This window comes from Nerophis ophidion, linkage group LG01 (assembly GCF_033978795.1).
Source record: "Nerophis ophidion isolate RoL-2023_Sa linkage group LG01, RoL_Noph_v1.0, whole genome shotgun sequence".
Lineage (NCBI taxonomy): Eukaryota > Metazoa > Chordata > Actinopteri > Syngnathiformes > Syngnathidae > Nerophis > Nerophis ophidion.
The window spans coordinates 179,731-191,891 of record NC_084611.1 but is presented as its reverse complement, the minus strand read 5'-3'; the positions used below and the strand labels follow the sequence as shown (position 1 = coordinate 191,891).

The 12,161-nt window shown below is 44.5% G+C and overlaps 1 protein-coding gene across 3 annotated transcripts in view; it reads left to right on the top strand.

Annotated features, from left to right (window-relative positions):
- LOC133562507 (bifunctional heparan sulfate N-deacetylase/N-sulfotransferase 4-like) overlaps positions 1-12,161 on the top strand; it is a 195,437-nt gene that overhangs the window by 75,948 nt on the left and 107,328 nt on the right. The gene's annotated exons all lie outside the window — the stretch shown is intronic.

Below are 12,161 nucleotides of genomic sequence, written 5' to 3'. Positions count from 1 at the left end.
TACCACCATAATGACCAACTTTAAAGTAGCACAGTCGGCCTAAGTATTCATTAAAAACAAGGCATATGCTTTATTTAATTACTAATGTATTTTCTGGACCATATACACCGGTATATAAGACACACCCATGAAATCTTCTAAAAAAAAACATGTTTCCATGTATCAGTCGCACCGGAGTGTAAGCCATGGATTGTGAAATGAGTTATTTACACAGGAAGATTTGGTAAATCTTTATTTACATACCTTTAGTGTTTACAAACAGTGTCTGTAACACAGCAGTAACATAAAACATGGGACGGTTTAGTAAGTAAGAGTTGGTTTAGTTATATTGCAAAACTTACAAAAGTTGCTTGGAGTGATGAATGAAGAATCCATACAAGAAGAACCGCTATGGACGGCTAGAAGACTGAATGGCACTTGTGCTTCCGGTTGAAAGCTCTGTCTAAACAAAAGGGCAATGCAGCACCTGCAGCGAGCAAACTTGTTCAAAAGATGGCGCCATAGCATAAACAATAACACACATACAGCTTTTTTAGTATGTATACAAAATTTTTAAAAACATGTATTTTCCTTTGTAAATGATAGTAAATGTGTCTAGGGATGGTAACTGATTGGCATAATTCCCAAAAGGTGCAGTTCCCCTTTAAATGAGGGAGCTTATGTTAGATCCCAGGACCTGATGGTCTGTGGCCTTGGACTCACCTGCATGAGGGAGTCCTTACTCAAAACACACAGCAGACCTCACCCCAAGACCTGATGGTCTGTGGCCTTGGTCTCACCTGCATGAGGGAGTCCTCACTCAAGACACACAGCAGACCTCACCCCAAGACCTGATGGTCTGTGGCCTTGGACTCACCTGCATGAGGGAGTCCTTACTCAAAACACACAGCAGACCTCACCCCAAGACCTGATGGTCTGTGGCCTTGGTCTCACCTGCATGAGGGAGTCCTCACTCAAGACACACAGCAGACCTCACCCCAAGACCTGATGGTCTGTGGCCTTGGTCTCACCTGCATGAGGGAGTCCTTACTCAAAACACACAGCAGACCTCACCCCAAGACCTGATGGTCTGTGGCCTTGGTCTCACCTGCATGAGGGAGTCCTCACTCAAGACACACAGCAGACCTCACCCCAAGACCTGATGGTCTGTGGCCTTGGTCTCACCTGCATGAGGGAGTCCTCACTCAAGACACACAGCAGACCTCACCCCAAGACCTGATGGTCTGTGGCCTTGGACTCACCATCATGAGGGAGTCCTCACTCAAGACGATTAGTCTCTCTTAACAAGTGGCTGGATAGCTTCTGCAGACAACAGGGATTTACGTTTATTGATAATTGGCCCTCTTTCTGGGGCAAACCTGGCTTGCTGAGGAGAGACGGCCTTCACCCTAACCAGGAAGGCGCTATCCTCTTGTCTCGGAACATAGATTTCGCATTGAGCCACATTTGACTAACTGCACTAGAGCAAGCCCAGTCACAGGCAATTACAGAGCCTGCTAGCCTGGGTATGGAGTCAGTTAAGTTAGAACTAGCCAGCGCCAGGCTGGATGATCCCTGTACACATAGCAATTTTCGTAGAATAATACACAACTCACAAAATGTTTTTTCTACTGTGTCTATGACTACGTCAGAGTTAGACATGCGTTCTACTGAGGTGGCAAATTATGATGCGTTCAGTTTATCGCAGCGCCAAGTAGACAATCTGAAAATTCCCGTCATATCAATTCCTAGATATGGTCGTAATTATTTTAAGTACACTGCGCATAATAAACGCAACATTATTAATATTGCTACCACGGATAATTTTATCAACAACTCCTTAAAAAAGCCCACTACCTATAATATGGGCTTTCTAAACATCAGATCTTTGTCTCCCAAAACGTTATTAGGCAATGAGGTCATTAGAGACAACAACCTTAACGTCATCGGTCTTAGCGAAACCTGGCTTAAACCAGACGACTTTTTTGCGATAAATGAAGCATCCCCTCCTAACTATACGAATGCGCATATTGCCCGTCACCTCAAAAGGGGAGGGGGTGTCGCACTAATATACAACGAAAACTTTAACTTTAGTCCTAACTTAAATAATAAATATAAATCGTTTGAGGTGCTTTCTATGAAGTCTGCCACACCTCTGCCTCTGTGCCTGGCCGTTATCTACCGCCCCCCAGGGCCTTATTCGGACTTTATTAGTGAATTCTCAGAGTTTGTTGCTGATCTAGTGACGCACGCCGATAATATAATTATAATGGGGGACTTTAATATCCATATTAATACCCCATTGGACCCACCGTGCGTGGCGCTCCAGACTATAATTGATAGCTGTGGTCTTACACAAATAATAAATGAACCGACGCATCGCAGCGGTAATACGATAGACCTAGTGCTTGTCAGAGGTATCACCGTTTCCAAAGTTATGATACCCCCGTATACTAAAGTAATGTCCGATCATTACCTTATAAAATTCGAAGTTCAGACCCATGTTCGGCAAGCTAATAATAATAACAACTGCTATAGCAGCCGCAACATTAATACAGCCACAACGACGACTCTTGCGGACCTACTGCCCTCGGTAATGGCACCGTTCCCAAAGTATGTGGGCTCTATTGATAACCTCACTAACAACTTTAACAACGCCCTGCGCGAAACCATTGATAGTATAGCACCGCTGAAGTTAAAAAAGGCTCCAAAAAGGCGTACGCCATGGTTTACTGAAGAAACTAGAGCTCAGAAATTATTATGTAGAAAGCTGGAACGCAAATGGCGCACGACTAAACTTGAGGTGCACCATCAAGCATGGAGTGATAGTTTAATAACTTATAAACGCATGCTTACCTTAGCTAAAACTAATTATTACTCGACTCTCATCCGCATTAATAAAAACGATCCAAAATTTTTGTTTAGTACAGTAGCATCGCTAACCCAACAAGGGACTCCTTCCAGTAGCTCCACCCATTCGGCAGATGACTTTATGAAGTTCTTTAATAAGAAAATTGAACTTATTAGAAAGGAGATTAAAGACAATGCGTCCCAGCTACAACGGGGTTATAGTAACACAGATACGATTGTATATACGGCGGATACTGCAAATATCCAAAATAGTTTCTCTCGTTTTGATGAAATAACATTAGAAGGATTGTTACAACGTGTAAATGGAATAAAACAAACAACATGTTTACTTGACCCACTTCCTGGGAAACGTATCAAGGAGCCTTTTGTATTATTAGGTCCATCAGTGCTAAATATTATAAACTTATCACTTTCCTCGGGCACTGTTCCCCTTGCATTCAAAAAAGCGGTTATTCATCCTCTCCTTAAAAGACCTAACCTCGATCCTGACCTCATGGTAAACTACCGACCGGTGTCTCACCTTCCCTTTATTTCGAAAATCCTCGAAAAAATTGTTGCAGAGCGGCTAAATGAGCACTTAGCGTCTAACAATCTATGTGAAACCTTTCAATCCGGTTTTAGGGCAAATCACTCGACTGAGACAGCCCTCGCAAAATTGACTAATGATCTATTGCTAACGATGGACTCTGATGCGTCATCTATGTTGCTGCTCCTCGATCTTAGCGCTGCTTTCGATACCGTCGATCATAATATTTTATTAGAGCGTATCAAAATACGAATTGGTATGTCAGACTCAGCCCTGTCATGGTTTAACTCTTATCTTACTGATAGGATGCAGTGTGTCTCCCATAACAATGTGACCTTGGACTACGTTAAGGTAACGTGTGGAGTTCCCCAGGGTTCGGTCCTTGGCCCTGCACTCTTCAGCATCTACATGCTGCCGCTGGGTGACGTCATACGCAAATACGGTATTAGCTTTCACTGTTATGCTGATGACACCCAACTCTACATGCCCCTAAAGCTGACCAACACGCCGGACTGTAGTCAGTTGGAAGCGTGTCTTAATGAAATTAAACAATGGATGTCCGCTAACTTTTTGCAACTTAATGCCAAAAAAACGGAAATGCTGATTATCGGTCCTGCTAGACACCGACCTCTATTTAATAATACAACTTTAACATTTGACAACCAAATAATAAAACAAGGTGACTCTGTAAAAAATCTGGGTATTATCTTCGACCCAACTCTCTCCTTTGAGTCACACATTAAAAGCGTTACTAAAACGGCCTTCTTTCATCTCCGCAATATCGCTAAAATTCGCTCCATTTTGTCCACTAAAGACGCCGAGATCATTATCCATGCGTTTGTTACGTCTCGTCTCGATTACTGTAACGTATTATTTTCGGGTCTCCCCATGTCTAGCATTAAAAGATTACAGTTGGTACAAAATGCGGCTGCTAGACTTTTGACAAGAACAAGAAAGTTTGATCATATTACGCCTGTACTGGCTCACCTGCACTGGCTTCCTGTGCACTTAAGATGTGACTTTAAGGTTTTACTACTTACGTATAAAATACTACACGGTCTAGCTCCAGCCTATCTTGCCGATTGTATTGTACCATATGTCCCGGCATGAAATCTGCGTTCAAAAGACTCCGGCTTATTAGTGATTCCTAGAGCTCAAAAAAAGTCTGCGGGCTATAGAGTGTTTTCATTTCGGGCTTCAGTACTCTGGAATGCCCTCCCGGTAACAGTTTGAGATGTTACCTCAGTAGAAGCATTTAAGTCTCACCTTAAAACTCATCTGTATATTCTAGCCTTTAAATAGACCTCCTTTTTAGACCAGTTGATCTGCCGCTTCTTTTCTTTCTCCTATGTCCCCCCCTCCCTTGTGGAGGGGGTCCGGTCCGATGACCATGGATGAAGTACTGGCTGTCCAGAGTTGAGACCCAGGATGGACCGCCCGTCGGGACCCAGGATGGACCGCTCGCCTGTATCGGTTGGGGACATCTCTACGCTGCTGATCCGCTTGAGATGGTTTCCTGTGGACGGGACTCTCGCTGCTGTCTTGGAGCCACTATGGATTGAACTTTCACAGTATCATGTTAGACCCGCTCGACATCCATTGCTTTCGGTCCCCTAGAGGGGGGGGGTTGTCCACATCTGAGGTCCTCTCCAAGGTTTCTCATAGTCAGCATTGTCACTGGCGTCCCACTGGATGTGAATTCTCCCTGCCCACTGGGTGTGAGTTTTCCTTGCCCTTTTGTGGGTTCTTCCGAGGATGTTGTAGTCGTAATGATTTGTGCAGTCCTTTGAGACATTTGTGATTTGGGGCTATATAAATAAACATTGATTGACATTGATTGAAGACACACAGCAGACCTCACCCCAAGACCTGATGGTCTGTGGCCTTGGACTCACCTGCATGAGGGAGTCCTCACTCAAGTCACACAGCAGACCTCACCCCAAGACCTGATGGTCTGTGGCCTTGGACTCACCTGCATGAGGGAGTCCTCACTCAAGTCACACAGCAGACCTCACCCCAAGACCTGATGGTCTGTGGCCTTGGACTCACCTGCATGAGGGAGTCCTCACTCAAGTCACACAGCAGACCTCACCCCAAGACCTGATGGTCTGTTGCCCTGGACTCACCTGCATGAGGGAATCCTCACTCAAGACACACAGCAGACCTCACCCCAAGACCTGATGGTCTGTGGCCTTGGACTCACCTGCATGAGTGAGTCCTCACTGGCTTCCTGTGCACTTAAGATGTGCCTTTAAGGTTTTACTACTTACGTATAAAATACTACACGGTCTAGCTCCAGCCTATCTTGCCGATTGTATTGTACCGTATGTCCCGGCAAGAAATCTGCGTTCAAAAGACTCCGGCTTATTAGTGATTCCTAGAGCCCAAAAAAAGTCTGCGGGCTATAGAGCGTTTTCATTTCGGGCTCCAGTACTCTGGAATGCCCTCCCGGTAACAGTTCGAGATGCTACCTCAGTAGAAGCATTTAGGTTTCACCTTAAAACTCATTTGTATACTCTAGCCTTTAAATAGACCTCCTTTTTAGACCAGTTGATCTGCTGCTTCTTTTCTTTTTCTCCTCTGTCCCCCCTTCCCTTGTGGAGGGGGTCCGGTCCGATGACCATGGATGAAGTACTGTCTGTCCAGAGTCGGGACCCAGGATGGACCACTCGCCTGTGTATCGGTTGGGGACATCTCTACGCTGCTGATCCGACTCCGCTTGGGATGGTTTCTTGTGGACGGGACTCTCACTGCTGTCTTGCATCTTTTTTGAACTAAACTCTCGCGGCTGTCTTGGATCCACTATGGATTGAACTTTCACATTATCATGTTAGACTTGCTCCACATCCATTGCTTTCGGTCCCCTAGTGGGTGGGGGGGTTGCCCACATATGTGGTCCTCTCCAAGGTTCTCATAGAAACACGCTATGAAACTAATAGCGTGTAAACACAAGTGACTTGTCATAGAAGCACATGAAACTAATGGTGTGTAAACACAAATGACTTGTCATAGAAGCACATGAAACTAATGGTGTGTAAACACAAGTGACTTGTCATAGAAGCACATGAAACTAATGGTGTGTAAACACAAGTGACTTGTCATAGAAACACATGAAGTAATGGTGTGTAAACACAAGTGACTTGTCATAGAAGCACATGAAACTAATGGTGTGTAAACACAAGTGACTTGTCATAGAAGCACATGAAGTAATGGTGTGTAAACACAAGTGACTTGTCATAGAAGCACATGAAACTAATGGTGTGTAAACACAAGTGACTTGTCATAGAAGCACATGAAACTAATGGTGTGTAAACACAAGTGACTTGTCATAGAAGCACATGAAACTAATGGTGTGTAAACACAAGTGACTTGTCATAGAAGCACATGAAACTAATGGTGTGTAAACACAAGTGACTTGTCATAGAAGCACATGAAACTAATGGTGTGTAAACACAAGTGACTTGTCATAGAAGCACATGAAACTAATGGTGTGTAAACACAAGTGACTTGTCATAGAAGCACATGAAACTAATGGTGTGTAAACACAAGTGACTTGTCATAGAAGCACATGAAACTAATGGTGTGTAAACACAAGTGACTTGTCATAGAAGCACATGAAACTAATGGTGTGTAAACACAAGTGACTTGTCATAGAAGCACATGAAACCAATGGTGTGTAAACACAAGTGACTTGTCATAGAAGCACATGAAACTAATGGTGTGTAAACACAAGTGACTTGTCATAGAAGCACATGAAACTAATGGTGTGTAAACACAAGCGACTTGTCATAGAAGCACATGAAACTAATGGTGTGTGAACACAAGTGACTTGTCATAGAAACACATGAAACTAATGGTGTGTAAACACAAGTGACTTGTCATAGAAGCACATGAAACTAATGGTGTGTAAACACAAGTGACTTGTCATAAAAGCACATGAAACTAATGGTGTGTAAACACAAGTGACTTGTCATAGAAGCACATGAAACTAATGGTGTGTAAACACAAGTGACTTGTCATAGAAGCACATGAAACTAATGGTGTGTAAACACAAGTGACTTGTCATAGAAGCACATGAAACTAATGGTGTGTAAACACAAGTGACTTGTCATAGAAGCACATGAAACTAATGGTGTGTAAACACAAGTGACTTGTCATAGAAGCACATGAAACTAATAGCGTGTAAACACAAGTGACTTGTCATAGAAGCACATGAAACTAATGGTGTGTAAACACAAGTGACTTGTCATAGAAGCACATGAAGTAATGGTGTGTAAACACAAGTGACTTGTCATAGAAGCACATGAAACTAATGGTGTGTAAACACAAGTGACTTGTCATAGAAGCACATGAAACTAATGGTGTGTAAACACAAGTGACTTGTCATAGAAGCACATGAAACTAATGGTGTGTAAACACAAGTGACTTGTCATAGAAGCACATGAAACTAATGGCGTGTAAACACAAGTGACTTGTCATAGAAGCACATGAAACTAATGGCGTGTAAACACAAGTGACTTGTCATAGAAGCACATGAAACTAATGGTGTGTAAACACAAGTGACTTGTCATAGAAGCACATGAAACTAATGGTGTGTAAACACAAGTGACTTGTCATAGAAGCACATGAAACTAATGGTGTGTAAACACAAGTGACTTGTCATAGAAGCACATGAAACTAATGGTGTGTAAACACAAGTGACTTGTCATAGAAGCACATGAAACTAATGGTGTGTAAACACAAGTGACTTGTCATAGAAGCACATGAAACTAATGGTGTGTAAACACAAGTGACTTGGCATAGAAGCACATGAAACTAATGGTGTGTAAACACAAGTGACTTGTCATAGAAGCACATGAAACTAATGGCGTGTAAACACAAGTGACTTGTCATAGAAGCACATGAAAGGAATGGCGTGTAAAGTAAACGCCACTCCATTATGTGCCTCATTGATGCCAGCGTTGTGGAAGTAATGTTTCCGACTTGCTCTTCTCCCCTTTCAATACGGTCTGATGTACTGTAGGAAGGGGACTGATGTGGCCACATTTGTCAGAGTTTACTTGACATGTGAAACGTGACACATTCACCAGATGGCAGTAGACAGTTGAATATCTTAGAATGTGCAATTCCAACTTTGTCAGTTGCTATGTAGAGTGGCGCTTTCCATCATTTTCAGCAGACCGCATTGTAAAAGGGTCGCTTCCGGGGGTCGCTGCAGGTCCCTGGGTCCAAATCTCCCCCCTGTCCACAGAACCACACAGCCAGCGTACGACACACGAGCCCGCAAGCCCTCAGCCAAAGGTGTCCTTTGGGTGTCCACACAGATCCACAACACACGGCACCTACTTGGGCGGCAGAGTCTCCTCTGCCCCTGCCTGTTGTGTGGTTCTTGGGGTTCACTCCAGTAGCCTGCAGGGTCTGCTGTGTCATCCTGGGGGTTCCTTCCCAACCTGCGTGCGTCCACCTGGTCGCTCTTGGAAAAGCCTGTCGATTCTTCATCGTCCCGGCCAGAACCTGCCGAATCCTGCCGTGCCCTCTACTTCTCTAGCCTATCCCCTATCTCTAGCCGTCCCCTCTCCTTCTCTAGCCTATCCCCTATCTCTAGCCGTCCCCTCTCCTTCTCTAGCCTATCCCCTATCTCTAGCCGTCCCCTCTCCTTCCCTAGCCTATCCCCTATCACTAGCCATCCCCTCTCCTTCTCTAGCCTATCCCCTATCTCTAGCCGTCCCCTCTCCTTCCCTAGCCTATCCCCTATCCCCAGCCGTCCCCTCTCCTTCTCTAGCCTATCCCCTATCTCTAGCCATCCCCTCTCCTCTCTAGCCTATCCCCTATCTCTGGCCATCCCCTCTCCTTCTCTAGCCTATCCTCTATCTCTAGCCATCCCCTCTCCTTCTCTAGCCTATCCCCTATCTCTAGCCGTCCCCTCTCCTCTCTAGCCTATCCCCTATCTCTAGCCATCCCCTCTCCTTCTCTAGCCTATCCCCTATCTCTAACTCTTCCCTCTCTTTCTCTAGCCTATCCCCTATCTCTAGCCGCCCCCTCTCCTCTCTAGCCTATCCCCTATCTCTAGCCATCCCCTCTCCTTCTCTAGCTTATCCCCTATCCCTAGCCATCCCCTCTCCTTCTCTAGCCTATCCCCTATCCCCAGCCGTCCCCTCTCCTTCTCTAGCCTATCCCCTATCTCTAGCCTATCCCCTCTCCTCTCTAGCCTATCCCCTATCTCTGGCCATCCCCTCTCCTTCTCTAGCCTATCCCCTATCTCTAGCCATCCCCTCTCCTCTCTAGCCTATCCCCTATCTCTGGCCATCCCCTCTCCTTCTCTAGCCTATCCCCTATCTCTAACCGTTCCCTCTCTTTCTCTAGCCTATCGCCTGTCCCTAGCCATCCCCTCTCCTTCTCTAGCCTATCCCCTATCTCCAACCGTCCCCTCTCCCGCTCTAGCCTATCCCCTATCTCTAGCCGTCCCCTCTCCTTCTCTAGCCTATCCCCTATCTCTAACTGTTCCCTCTCTTTCTCTAGCCTATCCCCTATCTCTAGCTGTCCCCTCTCCTCTCTAGCCTATCCCCTATCTCTAGCCATCCCCTCTCCTCTCTAGCCTATCCCCTATCTCTAGCCATCCCCTCTCCTTCCCTAGCCTCTCCCCTATCTCTAACCGTTCCCTCTCTTTCTCTAGCCTATCCCCTATCTCTAGCTGTCCCCTCTCCTTCTCTAGCCTATCCCCTATCTCTAGCCATCCCCTCTCCTTCTCTAGCCTATCCCCTATCCCCAGCCGTCCCCTCTCCTTCTCTAGCCTATCCCCTATCTCTAGCCTATCCCCTCTCCTCTCTAGCCTATCCCCTATCTCTGGCCATCCCCTCTCCTTCTCTAGCCTATCCCCTATCTCTAGCCATCCCCTCTCCTCTCTAGCCTATCCCCTATCTCTAACCGTTCCCTCTCTTTCTCTAGCCTATCGCCTATCCCTAGCCGTCCCCTCTCCTTCTCTAGCCTATCCCCTATCTCCAACCGTCCCCTCTCCCGCTCTAGCCTATCCCCAATCTCTAGCCGTCCCCTCTCCTTCTCTAGCCTATCCCCTATCTCTAACTGTTCCCTCTCTTTCTCTAGCCTATCCCCTTTCTCTAGCTGTCCCCTCTCCTCTCTAGCCTATCCCCTATCCCCAGCCGTCCCCTCTCCTTCTCTAGCCTATCCCCTATCTCTAGCCATCCCCTCTCCTCTCTAGCCTATCCCCTATCTCCGGCCATCCCCTCTCCTTCTCTAGCCTATCCCCTATCTCTAACCATTCCCTCTCTTTCTCTAGCCTATCGCCTATCCCTAGCCGTCCCCTTTCCTTCTCTAGCCTATCCCCTATCTCTAACTGTTCCCTCTCTTTCTCTAGCCTATCCCCTATCTCTAGCTGTCCCCTCTCTTCTCTAGCCTATCCCCTATCCCCAGCCGTCCCCTCTCCTTCTCTAGCCTATCGCCTATCCCTAGCCGTCCCCTCTCCTTCTCTAGCCTATCCCCTATCTCTAGCCGTCCCCTCTCCTCCTGGCAAAGCCTGTCGTTTTTTTCTGTCGACCCTGCTCTAAAACTCTCTCCTTCCTCCTGTTGCTCCTTTTAAACATGCAGTCCTAATGCTCCACAGGTGTGTCCAATTTACCGTGCCGTTTGATTGGCCACTTTGGTTGTTAGGGGCAGCAAGCTAAAAGGGGCAATGTCTTTAAATACCAGCAAAGGAGTAAAAACATGCAATTAAAAGGACAATCAAATTCTAAAATGTACAAACATGCACAGCAATAAAACACTATAAAACTTGCATGGCAATGAAAAATAAAGAAAAATAAAATCCCCTCTTGTGTTCCAATCTTACATACATATACATACATCTGTGTGTATACATACATACATACATGTATACACACAAGTGTGTGTGTGTATATATATCTATATATATACATCTGTGTGTATACATACATACATGTGGGTTCTTCCGAGGATGTCGTAGTCGTAATGATTTGTGCAGTCCTTTGAGACATTTGTGATTTGGGGCTATATAAATAAACATTGATTGATTGATTGATACACACAAGTGTGTGTGCATCTGTATACATATATATATATATATATATATATATATATATATATATATATATATATATTTATACATGTACATATATATTTATACATGTATATATATATATATATACATCCGTGTGTATACATACATACATAGATGTATACACACATGTATAAATCTATATATATATATATATATATATATGTACATATCTGTGTGTATACATACATACATACATACATGTATACACACAAGTGTGTATATATATACATCCATGTGTATACATACATACAGACATACCTGTATACAGACAAGTGTGTGTGTGTATATCTATATATATATATATATATATACATCTGTGTGTATACATACACACATACACGTATACACACAAGTGTGTATATATATATGTGTGTATACATATATATGTATATATATATATATATATGTGTGTGTATACATTAGGGGTGTGTGGAAAAATCTATTCTAATACAAATCGAATCGTTTACGTTGTGCGATTCAGAATCGATTCTCATTTAAAAAAAATTTTTTTTGTTTGTTTGTTTTTTTTTTTTGGGGGGGGGGGGGGGGTTATCAATCCAACAAACCACTACACAGCAATACCATAACAATGCAATCCAATTCCAAAAGCAAAGCTGAGCCAGCAACACTCAGAACTGCAATAAACAGAACAATTGAGAGGAGACACAAACACCACACAGAACAAACCAAAAG